Below are 14,143 nucleotides of genomic sequence, written 5' to 3'. Positions count from 1 at the left end.
TGACCAGGGATATGAAGAAGCCTTCACAGCAAAGGGGACATTTGAGATGAACCACAAAAGATCACCACATAGCTTACTGTCACTCGAGGACAGGATGGCTCAGATGGCAGAGGCTGGGCCTGAAGGGTGACATGATGTTTTAATGGTCATTTATCCCAATCATTTGGATTTTGAATTTTATCCTTTAAGCACAGAAGAACCAAACTAGTTTTTAAGTGAGGGAAAGGACATGACCATATTGGGGCTTAAGGAGATCCCTTCATCAGCATTGTGGAAAGTAGATTGGAACAAGCTTCAAGTAGGCTCCATGACACCTTTTAGGAGACTGTTGAAATTCAGGTGAGAGATGATGAACTCAGAACAAAAGCCTCCACGTTGTGTTGGAAGAGGTTGGCTGTTCCCGAGGAATTTTTAATTCATTGATTTTTGTCCTCTCTGGTCCAGGGCAGAGTCTGGCTATTAAACATAACGTGTGTGGTCTGGTAATGATGCTGAGCTGCCCGGTTCTGCCAGGCCCTTCGGGAAGCTCTGGTCCCTCTCAACCCACACTCAAATCGGATTAACTTGGAAATGAGAAAGGCCATGCCTTTTTATGCCTGTGAGCGGGTGCTAGGAACTTTGGGACTCCCATGGGAAAGGAACATACACTCCCAATCAGCAGCCATGGTGTTACACGTCTGTAAATAGCACTAATTGGGAACATTTTATTTTGTTTTGTTTTATTTATAGAGTGTACAACCCCATTGTTTCACTCAAGTATAAAATCCATCCAGGGTTCCTTTGTAGGTAATAACTTTATCCAGGCTATGCCATGGTGGAGGTAATACTAATGGGATGGAGAGTAAAACCCACTCAGAGACAAATGATGATAAAGTGAAATCTTTAAGAAATCGTCAAAAAAAAAGAGGCAGGGCCATGTGAGCTGTCTCTCCAAAGTGACAAGGCTAAAGAAGCGGCGAAGCCACCAGCCGGAGGCCCCGAAGCACATTTATGATTTAATTCCCATTTTGACATCAATCAACACGTATTAATAACTTCAGCCAGAGAAAGTAACGTCCTGGATGTGCTTTTACAGTGACATGCCTGCATCTAGGAGGCAAATTTCTGATTGCCAATTAAACCCCAGATAAGCTCAACCGTTTCCACGCATCCCACCCCACAACTCTGCACTCTATTTCAAACAGCACCGTGGGGCCCACAGTCACAACTTCAGTTTGGTATATTCCCTTAGCAACTGACACCAATTTTATGAACGAAAACCTGGCCTTATGGAATTATAAAATCCGTTAGTTGGAAGTGGAGGGTCTTATAGATTGCAGAGTCTGATCCCCTACCTGAAGCAATGTTCCCTGACATGTGGCTGTCCCACTTCAATAACTCAAGTGCTGAGAAGTCCCTTCAACCCAAGAAAGCTTTGTGCTTTGCCAGGGAATCTGTGGGTTTTAAGTCAGAGTTCTAGTTCTATCCCAGATAAATCTATTAAACCTATCTACTGTCTATCTATCTATTTATCCATCCTAACAGTGTGTATGTATATATATATATATGTGTACATATGCATATACACACACATATATATCTTATACTATATATATATATATATCTCCTATACTTAGTATCTATCTATCTATCTGTCTCTCTATCCATCTATCTATCATCTATATCCTCCCAGGGAACATTTGGCAAAGACTAGAGATATTTTTGGCTGTCACACTGGGGTGCGCTATGGGCATCTAGTGAGTAGAAGTCAGGGATATTGCTAAACATCCTACAGTGCACAGGATAGCCTCCAATAAAGTCTCCATTACTTGACCCCATATGTCAACAGGGCTGAGGTTGAGAAACCATGACCTATACATACATAGAAAAACATGTGAACACAAACACACACAGTTAGCCCAGTGTCAGTTGCAGTTCCTTTTACCCTGATTGTTAGAAAATTGATGGTTTCCTTAAGCCATTTAGTCTTAGATCTGCCCCTTGGAAAGGTAGATTAAGCTTAATTCCTCTTCAAATGACAACCCTTCAAATATATGAAGAGAATATGTAAGCCATCTTCCAATGTTACAATCTCCCCAAGCCAAGCACCCCCAGTTCCTTTCCATATTCCCTGTATATCAGGGTTTCCAATACACACATTATGATTTTGGCGGAAAATCATAAAATAATAAAAACCACTTAAGCAAATTAAAGGAAAAATGGTGGGGTGGGGGACAGTAGGATGACATGGAATTTGCTGGAAAGACATTGGTGTATCTCAGAATCCAAGGGAACACCAAACCTACCTGGTCTTTGGGAGAGAGAACAAGATAGAGAACTCTAATTTAGAGGAGAGGCTAGGTTTGTCTTTACTAATCATTGAACCCTAAAGGTCTAACACAGTGGCTAGAAAGTTGTAGTCACTCAATAACTATGTGGCACGCAGGCAGGAAGGAAGGAAGGAGGGAGGGAAGGAAGGAGGGAGGGAGGAAGGGGCCATGAGATGGGAATTTTCATAAAAAGGGAATTGAGGGCAATAGACAACCTCCAGGAATGTTCTTTGTCCTTTTTAGGAGCCACTGCTCTATGAAAAACAAGGAAACTATAAGCAAAAATAAGCATCCAGCACATGTGTGAAGCACTGACTCCTACCCTTTAAATACATCCTAGCTTCGATTCTTCTGTTTGTGATGCTAAATTTCTTGCTGCCTCTTTAAGCTTACAACATGTTTTGGTGCTTTGCAACATGCAAGTCTGTTATTAGAGATTCTGCTGAATTATTCAGGGCTAAATCAAGATGCGAAGACACCTTTTTTTGAGACAGAAAATTGGCAAACACTCGCTAAGATGCCTTACAGCCAAAAAAAAAAAAAAAAGCCCGCAAATTCTTCTGCAGCTGTTGTATTTACCAAAAAATGGATAATAATTAAAAAAAATTGTTACCTGCATAAGGATGATATGGCTCTCCAAGAATCTCTTTTGTCTCCAGCGTCAGTATCAGCTTTTGATAGTCACAGCCCCGCAAGAGATGTGCTTACCCTGAGAGCCAAGGGGTTAATTCCATCCTGAGAGCCAAGGGGTTAATTCCATCCCGAGAAGCTTCTGAAACACAAATGGGGTAACGCACAGTCAATATCAGAAATCAACATTAAGTGAAAAGATTCCCCTCTCTTTGACTTTCATTATAGGCCCAGGCATATTGAAAACCGCAATGACTCGGGGGATTGTGTCAAAACACACTTGATACACATCAAAAGGAATTGCATCAGCAGGGCTGAAAGAATCAATTGTCTTCCCTTCCAAAATGCTGACCCAAAAGCTCAGGGCTTCTGCAAAGTTCAGTGAGATTTCCTAGAAAGCTTCTGAAGGCAGTCCGGGTGTGGCACTGTGCAACAATTCTCTGCAAAAAGAAAAAGCATCTTGGCAATGCTTAGCAGCCAAGGTGTGTTCTGTACATCAATAAACTAAGAAAGAAGGTAGGAGAAGGAGATGAAGCGGACTAAAGAAAGCCTAAGGGCTATTGGCTACCAAAGGTATGGCCCATGGATGATAAAAGTACATAAAACTTGGGCATTTAAGCCAAGGGTCTGATTTCTAAAAGCTGACATAATTTAGTGTCAAGGAATCAAAGTGAGTGTGTCTCTAGCATGTTAACAGTATTAACTTAGCGTCAGTCAAATGTAGGCAGAGTGACACTCTCCTTTCCTGATGAATTCTGCTTTGGACTAAAGTCCTTCAAGGAATCTTCTATCTAGTTTTCCATTTCACCAGCCCCTATATCAAGTTACCCCACTCCTCCCCCACGATACGTGAACTTGACTCGTGCACTTAAGTTCTGAGAGTTAAGTATCACGCCAACAGTTCATCAACAAGCTGACGTCCACTAGCAACCAGGAGATTTGTAGATTTCCCCTATTGCTACCCTGGAATGGAGGCCTCAGCTCGAGGCTTCAACTGGTGAAGTCTCTACTGAGAATTATTAAATGGTGTTTCTGAAGCTGGTGAAAGATGAACTTTGGCTGTGGTCATGACTACCATTATCCCCCCGAAGCATGCATATGTATACCAATACCTCACACACACACAGCACTTTTAATTTACCAATGTCCCTAAGGTGCCCGATAGTCAAAAGACACAGCCAATGCAGTGGCCCTGTTGACAATTCAGACTGAGTCCATGAGGAAAGAAATTTTTTGCAACAAGAAGTTTCTAGAATTGAGTCAGGACTAGCCCCCTACCTCCCATCTAAATTTACTGCACTGGTGCCCCAGATTCAGTAAACAACTCAGTCATCATAAATCAGCTTTAAAACAATGCTGGAGCTGGACTGTCAGTGAGGGGCCACTTTTTCATCCTTTAATCGTGGAGAGCGTATTAGTAAGTGTTGAGATACACAGAATGAGGTGATACCTCAGTAATCTGAGAGTGATTATGCTTATTTTCTTGTTTAGACTCTGAAAACATTTACTGAACACTAAATTTTAACCCATGGCTCTGTTATCTGATACTAATTATAATTTAGTCCATTACAATTTCCTTGGGTTGCATGTAACAGAAAGGCCTATTATATTAGCTTAAACAATACGAAGTTTATGTTTATGTAACAAGAAGCTCAGAGGTAAGCAATCCAGAGCTGGTACCAAGAATCAGTGATGTCATCAGGGATCCACCCAGGCTCTTTCCACCTTCTTGCTTCCATTTTTAGCATATAGCTTTTATCCTCATGCTCACAATAGAGCTGCTGCATTTCCAGGAATCTTAGTGGCATTCCAGGTGGAAAGAAAAGGAAAGGGCCAAGAGTCAAAGAGGCAAAAGGGCTTGCCTTTTCATTTGGGAAGGGATGCTATCTCCAAAAACTTCTGCCTGTGTCTCTTTGGCCAGAACATTGTCACATGACCATCTCTAGGTACAAGGGAAGCAAGAGAAGTCTTTTTTTTTTTTTAAAATCTGGGGCACTGCCACGCTACACAAAATTGGAAGTCTAATAGCGAGAAAGAAATGGAGACGAATTTTTGGTAACTAGCATCAGCTACAGTATTTCATTTTAATGATCTGCTTACTCATTAATACTCCCTATTAGAAGCCCCATGAGGGATAGGACCACCTCTGTCTTTTTCATCATTGGTTTCCCTGTGTCTTTCACAGCGTATGGCATAGCTCATATTAAAAGAAAGAAGAGGGCTTCCCTGGTGGCGCAGTGGTTGAGAGTCCGCCTGCTGATGCAGGGGACACGGGTTCGTGCCCCGGTCCGGGAAGATCCCACATGCCACGGAGCAGCTAGGCCCGTGAGCCGTGGCCGCTGAGCCTGCGCGTCCGGAGCCTGTGCTCCGCAACGGGAGAGTCCACCAAAGTGAGAGGCCCACCTACCGCAAAAAAAAATGAAATAAAATTTAAAAAATTAAAAAAAAATAAAAGATAGAAGAAAGGACAAAAAAAAAAGGAAGGAAGGGAGAGAAGGAAGAAAAGAAAGAGAGGAAGGAGAAAAGGAAGAAAGGAAGTTAGTGGAGGAAGATTAAAGAAAGAGTAAAAGTTAACACAGAAAGGGGAATACATGATTAAATTGGGTGGGCTAACTATAGGCCAAATCCTGCCAACCACCCGATTTTATAAATAAAGTTTTATTGCAACACAGCCACGCCCATTCCTTTAGGTATGGTTTATGGCTGCTTTCCCCCTAACAGCAGAGTGAGTAGTTGTGTGGTCCACCAAACATAAAATTTTTACTATCTGGCCTTTGAGAAAAAGTTTGCAGACTCTTGGACTCAGCAATTGATGATTCCTTAGGCTCCTTAACAGATAAGCCTTACAAAATGTTATTTAAAAATAAATAACACGAAAAAAAAATAATAAAAAATAAATAAATAACACGGCAGCACTTGTGATAAGGAAGCAGTGGAGTTGAACTCCTGCCCCCTGTGCCCTTTTGCACCCTCCAACCACACTCTCCTTCCACAAGACTCAGAGGTGCCTCTGCCTGACCCCTTCCTTCACGCTCTAAGGAGCCTCCCACCTCTGCACACTCCATCTCACAGTCTGGCTCAGAAAATAAGATGGCTAAGTGTCTCTCTGCTTATCACGGTACTCAGTGGATACCGAGTGAATAAACAGGACTCGTGGGCACAGTCAGGACAGCAGGAGAAGTGTACGCTGAGCTGCCGGCTGCGGTACCTGCATTTTTGGCTTGGTTTTGCCTCGGGGAGGGTGAAACGGGTGGCCGACCAGAGCTGGCCCTGTTCCTGGGAGCTTTCCGGTCCCTCTTCTGGGAAGACTAGAGGTCTAAGCAGCTAACAGGCTGCCAGGGAACTCCTGGGGGAGGGGGGGCCGGGCCTTGCTAAGGTCCTGGCTTTCTTCTTCCCACCGAGCTGGGGAAGGCAGGGAGGTGCACCACGCAGGTGGTCGGCCCCAACCCAGGCACCCAGGGCTTTCTAATGACTCTTCCCCTCCTATCAGGGTTCATAGGACAGTCACCCTGCCGGGGTGGGAACACTCCCACACGCACGGCCCCAGCCTCGGCCCCTTCCCTTCCCTTACGTATCCGCCAAACCAAGGCCAGATATTTATTTCCCTTTTCTAGTTTCTTTAAATTTGGACAATTTTTTAATCTGAAAACAGATGGCAAGAAGAAACAGGGGCATCACCTCAGAGCAGACCTGAAAGTCTCACTTCCCTGTGGTCCACATCTCTCTAACCCCCAACACCTCATCCCAAAGGGCAAAGGCCGCTCTGAGCAAAATGCCAAACCAGCTCTTTACAAATAAACCTGTGACCAAACTGCAGCCATAAAACTTTGAAAACCACTCAGGTTGAGACATTTGGACTAATTACCAAGGAGCGGCGGCTACAGGCCCTCTCCCAACGCTGTTTATTACATTCCCTCCTTACAGGGACTCCCTGGGGTTGGTCTCTGAAATAAAGATTTAATTTGAGGGTAAATCAGAACAACAAAAAATGTAGCTCATTGTAAACAATAGTATCCCCAGCCCAGCTGAGCCCATCAATATAAAAACAGAAGTCTTCCTCATCCTCTCCATACTGTAAACACGTTAAATGCTATTTATTGTGACTACATGTGTGTGGCCCGGCATTAGTGAAATTGGGAGCGTTTTCGTGACTGAGAGACATAAACATCAAATACTGCTTCCATCATTCTTCCAGTTTTAAAGTTATAAAATCTAAATATTAATTTTAATAGAAAGGTTAGGAAATTGGAAACTGCAGTACCCACTGAAGTCATCAACAGAACACACAGTTCACAGAGGGAGCGTTCCAAGAAGATTAAGGAGGCAGGTGGGGTCCAGACGTGGTCCATGAAATATGACGTGTGTCATAAACAGTGGCTTAGGCCTCACGGCTCCTTACTAGCCCCGAGTCCTACCCAGCCAATGTTGTTTGTTTTTTTGTGTTTTTTTTTTTTAACTCAAGGCAGGATGTACACAGATACAATGAGCAAGAAAGGAGAAACACTTAATCTGCTGCCCACAAGAGAGTCAACTGGACCATCTTTGATTTGGAGTCTGGAAAAGGGGCACTTTGCTCGTCTATGACACCCACTATCTCCACACCCGTGATGGGCTGGGGCAGGCCTGCTGGAGCCACATTACAACTTTTTGGCTCGTCACGTACAACAAGTCCCAATTCTAGATGAAAGCAGGAAGCATGTATCACAGGCTCCTCACTGCCAGGCTGACTCACGTGGTCCTCTCCATTTACCAGTAAGGCCTTTTCGGTCACTTGTCCTCTCCTCTCTGGCTGCAAGGGGCACAGGCTTTGGCAGAAGCCACCCATCTGAAGGTCAGTGTCACTGTAGAGAGGGGGTACTTGATAAATATTTCGTTAGTGAATGGGTGGATGGATGGAAAACTGAATGAAGTATCGTCTAGTCAAGACACCTGACTTTTCTCTGGGGCTCCTTTTCCCCACTTATGAAGTGGGGACAATGCTAACAATTGTTCTATAGATCCTCTGGGATTCTTGTGAGGAAGACATTATGTGATTCCTGGAATGGCATTCTGAGAAATGGGTTTAGGGACCACTGGTCCTTGAAATGAAGTAGACTCCATTTCTACTACCACTCGGCTGTGGTCTCCCATGGTCAGTTCCACACCATCCTTCAGTAAGTCAGGAAGCAACAACTCTACCCATCTAAGAAGGATCTCCATCCCAAGCTGCCACAGCACCTCTGGCACTGGGGAGGAAGAGTGGAGTGAGGGTTTCTAAGCTCTGAATCCCCACACACCTACTCTTGCTAGGTGTCTCATCTACAGGACGAAAGAAATGCTGAAACATCCCACACTGCCTGTAGCCAAATTATTTTCCTCCTGACAAATATCAAACAGAAAAGAAGATGACTGGCCTCATACTCAATCCCCCACCAATCTGGAATGGGTTATATAAATTTCACATACTCTCAGGTGACGAGGACCCTCACTAGCTCCCACCCCTCTTCCCCCGCCCAAGCACACCATTACCACTCCTAGCATTTCCCTAAGGACTTCCATGGAAGAATAGTTCCATAGGATAATTCTTGCTATAATGACATGAATTCTGTGGTTACATGGTCACATAATACTGAAAATGCTATGTTAAACAAAGTTAGACAGATTTTTTTTTAACTATAGGACTTTTCAGAGCCTTTGATGTATGTTGGGAATTTCCATTGGTTATGGTATGTGTATTTCCAAATTCATTTGAAGATTGAATCTTCCGTTCTCAGTTTACCTAGAGAAAATTTTGTTTCAAAAAACAGCTTGAGAAACTCTGGGGAAAAAAATCACTTCCGTTTTGACAGGTGATTGCCTTAATTTGCTTTTAAAAGGACTAATCGACATACTTGGAGAAGGGTCCCCCAAGCATAGTCTGCTTTTAATCCCAGACCCAGGTTCTTTGGCCTAATGTCTCAGTTTATGGATGTTCATTTAAAGGCTCGAGCACCCCTGGGGAACTAGTGTAGACAAAGCAATAGGACACCATTTATTGCCCACACAGAGCACACCTCAACAGCGTCCACCCTGAGGGACTTGCAATTTATATATATGACAAGCTAGCAGCTAACCCCATAAGACAGCGTCTATACTTGATGAGAGCATTTAACAGAGTATCACTGCCTGAGAATGACTCAGCAGCTCAGAGGAGGGAAGAAAAAGCTAGAACTGGAAAGAGCAGGGATGGTGTTTGGAAGAAAGTGGAAACTAAGGTGGATCTTGACTGCCTTGGAGAAGCAGAAAGGACCCGGGCTCACATTTTCAAGCAGAAAAAGAAAAAAGCTCAGCAGTGTCTTAGGTCAGGTTCCCCAAAAGGAGAGGATGAAATACAGATTCTGATGCATAAATTGCATTATGGTATTTTCCCCCTTCAAGGTAAGGGAGCAGGCCTTTCGAACCCCACATCTGTCAATCATTGATTATGGGCTGTCCCTTGAAGTAAGGGGGTAACCTCATGGGCAAAGCAGCTCAGCAGAGGATGGATGCACTAGCCAGATAAAGGGATCTCGGTGGGACCCCCCAGCATCTATTATGAATAGCAAAGACAAAAATGTACAAGCGAACATAAGATTTTCATGGAACAATAAGAAAACAGTCTGAGTACAGGAAAAGATTTGAAATGTATCAAATCAGGCATATATAGGGAAGGGAAGGATACATGAATACTGTTCAGAAGCATTTTGTGGAAGCAACATATGCCCTAAGGTAGAGCCCGCCCCCCAATCCTGATATAATATATTTTGAATGTGACCTACTCAGTGATTTGATTGCTTTTTCCCTATATCTGATTTTATTGCTGCCATCCATCTACATTCTACAACAAACACTAACAGAACCTTTCTAGCGTGCTGAGGCTTCAAATAAAAAGCTGCAAGTGCAATTTGCTTTTTCCTTTCTTGCATCTCGTTGGCCTTTGGTAAAATTTTTCCTCTAAAACTCTTCTTTTGGATAAACTAAATGACGGTCCTCAGGGATACAAAAATTAAGACAGATATGGGATATGATATAATGTCTAATATTTGCAAGCTGCAAGAGGAAATGAGTCATTTGAATAACATAAACAATGATAACTCAGCTGAATATGACTAAGATGTTAAAAATAAGGTGTGTTTACAAGTGAATAAACTTCCTGATCATACTGCTACTCTCCAGAGAGATGGAAAGGGAACAGGCAAAGGTCCTTGGCATCCCATAAATTTCACTCTATTTTCCAGTGGTCAAGTGTGGTCATGGTGGGTTGCTCATGGTGGCCTCTCATTGCCTTTGATACAAAACTAAAGGATATACCCGCTACTGAGGAATGTTCTTGAGAGTCTACGTGATGGCCCCATCTTTGGAGTCCTTTGCCTTTGTTTTCCTGAAGATTCCTAAAGTAAAACACTGGAGCTATCCTTTCTTGAGGAACAAAACCTCATTTATATTCATTACCATTTAATTCTCCTTTCCCAGCCCTTCCCCCACTTTTCTTATTGAATCTCAGGACCCTGATAATAACACCCTACTCATCAGATCCTGATAACCGGTTAACGCAAACCTGTAAACGTATTTAAACTCAGATGTTAATGTCCTACAATGGCTAATTTCTCCTACCCAGAAGACACCGATGACTTATCAAGGGTCTTTTTCTCTTGAGCCCCACTGCTGTATATTATATGAGTAAAAATATCGGAAGAATATTGGTAAGACTTCTGTCCTTCCAGTACTTAGCTAACTTCCTTAATATTGTCTACAGTCCCTTGGTATGCATTCTCAAGAGGTTGGTAAGATTAAAAAGCTACTTGTCCAAGACCACCTTACAGTCAGAGCACTCACTGTAATTTGAGCTCTGTCAATGAGATGGATTCTCGGAGATCTGAAAGATAGAAAGTAGACAAAGAAAACTTTCTTTGGCAACATTGGCTGACAAGATACAATGGGCATATGTGTTTGTAGTTGTCCAGTTTTATGTTCCATTGTGTGGGAACCATATCTGTGGGTGTGAGACAACTGTAGGGGAAGTGGTGGCAGAAATAGTTTCCTTTGCTTCCTTTCAAAATACCACTGAAGTAAAAAAAAAAAAATCAATGGTATTTTCAGTATGTATATTATAGTTCAATCAAAGTTAAAATTTTTTTTAAAAAAATCAATAACAACCCTCTGAGTTCTGAACCACTCAATTTAAAAAATTATTTTGAAGTGCCTAAGTCCCTTTGTTAAATATCTCTCTGATTATAATGGCTAGAGTCCTTTCTGTTTCCTGCACAGATCTTTCACGGGTACAATAATTTTCTCCTTCACTTCTAAGACCATGCATAGGGGACAGATTTCAGTTTGGTTAAGGGAGTTTCCCAACAATGAAATAGACATACTGTTGGCTAGTGAGCTTGCTATCACAGAAGGTAGTTCAAGAAGAGATTGGACAAGCCATAGGAAATGGGTGTTATGAAGAGAATTTGACTACCAGGCAATAGCTTAGGCTCTACAATTTCTACTGTTCTGTATAACTCTGAGATTCTCTGATCTGGGGACAACTGATTCCCTTTGAATGTGGTCCCTGTGAGATTGCTGCAAGAGTTAGACAATCGGCCACTCAAAACAACTCCCAGGCCTCAACAAATATCAAAGGAGCCAATAGCACACATGTTCAGGTTCCGCAGGCCTTTTGCTGGGGCTGAGTTTGAACAAAACATGAGAGAAGGCAAGAATACCACCAACAACAACCTGTAGACAGAATCTAGAAGAAACTTTCATAGCACAAAGGCAACACAACAGGATTGAAGAACCCAAGGACAGAAAGATTTCTCATCCCACTTTTGCTGCCTTTCACTGGTTCAGAACTACAAGGACTATACTAACCAGAAAACTGCTGTCTCTTTACTTCCATAAGTATTTCTAGTTGAAACAACTAGGGTTGTGGACTTTTCATCAGCTCTTGTGAATGACTCTCCTTTGATTTCCATTCATAGATTATAACTTCTGGAGAATTCCTGAATATAAAAAGGGATGGAAGACTGGAAATAATACATGAACCCAGGCAGTAGCCTTAAGTAAAGAGAAGACAGGGCGATCTGTGATGGTAACATCCATGGGCCCATCTGCTCAGATCACAGTGCAAGGCACTGAAGGAAGGAAAAGAACCCTGGGAGGCAGAGTCACAACTGATGAAACTCTGCTTGGTAGGGTGCAGGGCACACATCAACCTACTGTCCAGCTCCAGACCCATAAAAAAAATCAACAAACACTCATATGAGAAGAAGGCTGGACCAAGGAGAAAGTCCATACACTTTGTTAGATTTCTTTGTATATGAAAAAACATTTTTTTTTGCATTCACTCTGTGTCAGGCACTGTGCTAAGTGCTTTCTATGTATTATCTCATTTAATACTGAAAACAACTCCATTATGTGTATAACTATTCCTGTTGTACAAATGATGAAACTTAAACTAGAAGGGTATAATTAACTAGCTCAAAGATACATAGAGAGTAATTGGGAGAGCTAGGATTTGCATGCAGACTGTCAAATATCTGAGTCTGTATTTTTAAGAACTCTGCTCTATTACCTAATTTGTGGCTGACTCCATGAGAAAATTAAAACCTGTGAAATAATGAAGAGAAAATAAAGCTTTGTTATTCTGAAGACCTAAAGGAAAAACAGGATTTTGAAAAGCATTTACTATAAAAACCTTACAACCTTTTAAAATTATTTTCTATTTAGAAGAATGCTATAAGCCATACTTTGAAGGTGAAGTATGAAGTCGTAAAGACCAGAACAGGTTAGGATGAAAGGAAAAATTAAAAATAGAGCACCACAAGTTCTCACAAGGGGTAGTGAAGGCAGATCTGGGGCAGCATGAAATATGTCAGGGGGGAGAGGATGAAACTGAGAAGTTCTCCTAAAAATGCAAAAGAAAACAACACAGGGATGAAAACGATGTTCAAGATAATAGACGTGGAAAATAAAGAATAGAGACACAAATTTTAAAGTGTTAAAAATCCAAGTCTTCTAAAGGAAGAAATCAAAACAAAACCTACAGATATCCAAGTCTCTGAGCTGATAAAACACAGGCATATTAGAATGGCTCACCACAGCCCAGCAAAAATCAATGAAAAAGGCCAATAATAAATCTCACCCTAGTGACATTTCCAAATTCTACGTACAAAGAAAAATACTAAAAGTGTCCAAGCAGAAACTTACGATTTCTTCAGAGGAACAAAATCAGGCTACTCTTAAACTTCTCTGAAACTTTTAAAGTTCAAAAACAACATTACCAAATCTGCAGACTTCAGAGAGGAAAAGGTGATAATAACCTAATATTTTTCTACCCACAGAAGTTGTCTTGCTTAGGGGAGGATGACAAAAAGCTATTCTCAGATATGGAAGAGTTCAAAAAATAAGCCTCTCGTGTGCTTTTCTTGAAAAGACCGTTTGGTGATATATGACTGGCAGCCATGGAACATATCAAAATGAAGATGGACAAGATGCCCGTAGAGAGATGATAGCAGAAAGGGACCAGCAGACTTCTCTGTGGAAGAGCAACATGAATAGCATGCAAACATCTAGATTTCTGCAGATCATCACCTCCACACACCAGACTCAGTTGAACTTATCACAATAATGAGCTTCCAAGCACATGGAGGTCTTGGTGCCTCCTCTCACAATGTTATGGGGATAAAACCTAAAATAAAATTAATTCTCTTTTTAACAGCTTTATTGAGGTATAATTCACATACCATACAATCTACCTAAAGTGTGCAATTCATTGTTTTTAGTATAGTCATAGTTACGTGCAACCATCCCTACAGTCAATTTTAGGATATTTTCATCTCCTTAAAAAGAAACTCTTAACCCATTAGCTATCAATCTTGTGTCTCCCATCTCTACCCCCAGCCCTAGACAACCACTAATCTACTTTCTTTCCCTATTCTGGACTTCCATATGAATGGAATCGTATAATATGTGGCCTTTTGTGTCTGGCTTCTTTCACTTAGCATAATGTTTTTAAGGTTCAATCATGCTGTAGCGTGTATCAGTACTTCATTCTTTTTTGTGGCTGAATAATATTCCACTGTATGGATACACCACATTTGTTTATTCACTCTCATCATCAGTTGGTGCGTATTTGGGTTGTTTTCACCTAGAATAAAACAAATTCTTTCTTTTAATTGAAATGTAGTTGACATACAATATTATGTTAGTTTCAGGTA

General features: G+C 41.8%; 1 long non-coding RNA gene across 1 annotated transcript in view; it reads right to left on the bottom strand.

Moving 5' to 3' along the window:
• Window positions 1-2,385: 2,385 nt before the first annotated feature.
• LOC307178367 overlaps window positions 2,386-14,143 on the bottom strand; it is a 485,088-nt gene continuing 473,330 nt past the window's right edge. Inside the window, exon 5 of the long non-coding RNA XR_013825184.1 lies at window positions 2,386-3,081. This is a non-coding gene — a long non-coding RNA (uncharacterized lncRNA). The remainder of the gene's footprint in view (window positions 3,082-14,143) is intronic.

Source organism: Stenella coeruleoalba, assembly GCF_951394435.1.
Source record: "Stenella coeruleoalba genome assembly, chromosome: 20".
NCBI lineage: Eukaryota > Metazoa > Chordata > Mammalia > Artiodactyla > Delphinidae > Stenella > Stenella coeruleoalba.
The sequence above is the reverse complement of the archived record's forward strand: the minus strand, read 5'-3'. Positions and strand labels throughout refer to the sequence as shown.